The sequence below is a fragment of the Octodon degus genome, unplaced genomic scaffold, assembly GCF_000260255.1.
Source record: "Octodon degus isolate 3935 unplaced genomic scaffold, OctDeg1.0 scaffold00126, whole genome shotgun sequence".
Taxonomy (NCBI): domain Eukaryota; kingdom Metazoa; phylum Chordata; class Mammalia; order Rodentia; family Octodontidae; genus Octodon; species Octodon degus.
The window spans coordinates 7,178,647-7,179,072 of record NW_004524702.1 but is presented as its reverse complement, the minus strand read 5'-3'; positions in this window follow the sequence as shown (position 1 = coordinate 7,179,072).

Here is a 426-nt window from a genome sequence, read left to right as displayed (position 1 = left end):
GGCAGCGGGGTAGGAGTCGGAGTCGGAGTCGAAGTCGAAGTGGAGTCCGAGTCGGCGCCGGGCAGGGCGGGGCGGGCGCTGACCCGGGCCGTGCGCGGCTCCAGTGCCCCGGGCGCCGGCTCCGGCCCGTTTTATGCCCCGCGCCCGACACCCCGGCCGGGGGCCTCCTCCTCTGCAAACGGGGCGGCGGCGGCGGCTCGGCGAGGGGCCGGGCTGAGCCCGGGGGGTCCGGCCCAGCAGCCGCGGCCCTGATCGCGAGTGGGGGAGGGGAGGGAGGGGCTGGGACCCGGCAGGAGGGGAGGGAGGGAATGGGGAGGGGAGGGGCCGGGGGCGCACCGAGGGGGAGGAGAGGCGGGCCGGGAGCCCCCCTCTGCAGACAGCCGCAGGGTAGGTAGACTGGAGATGTGTGTCCGGCCTCAGATGAGA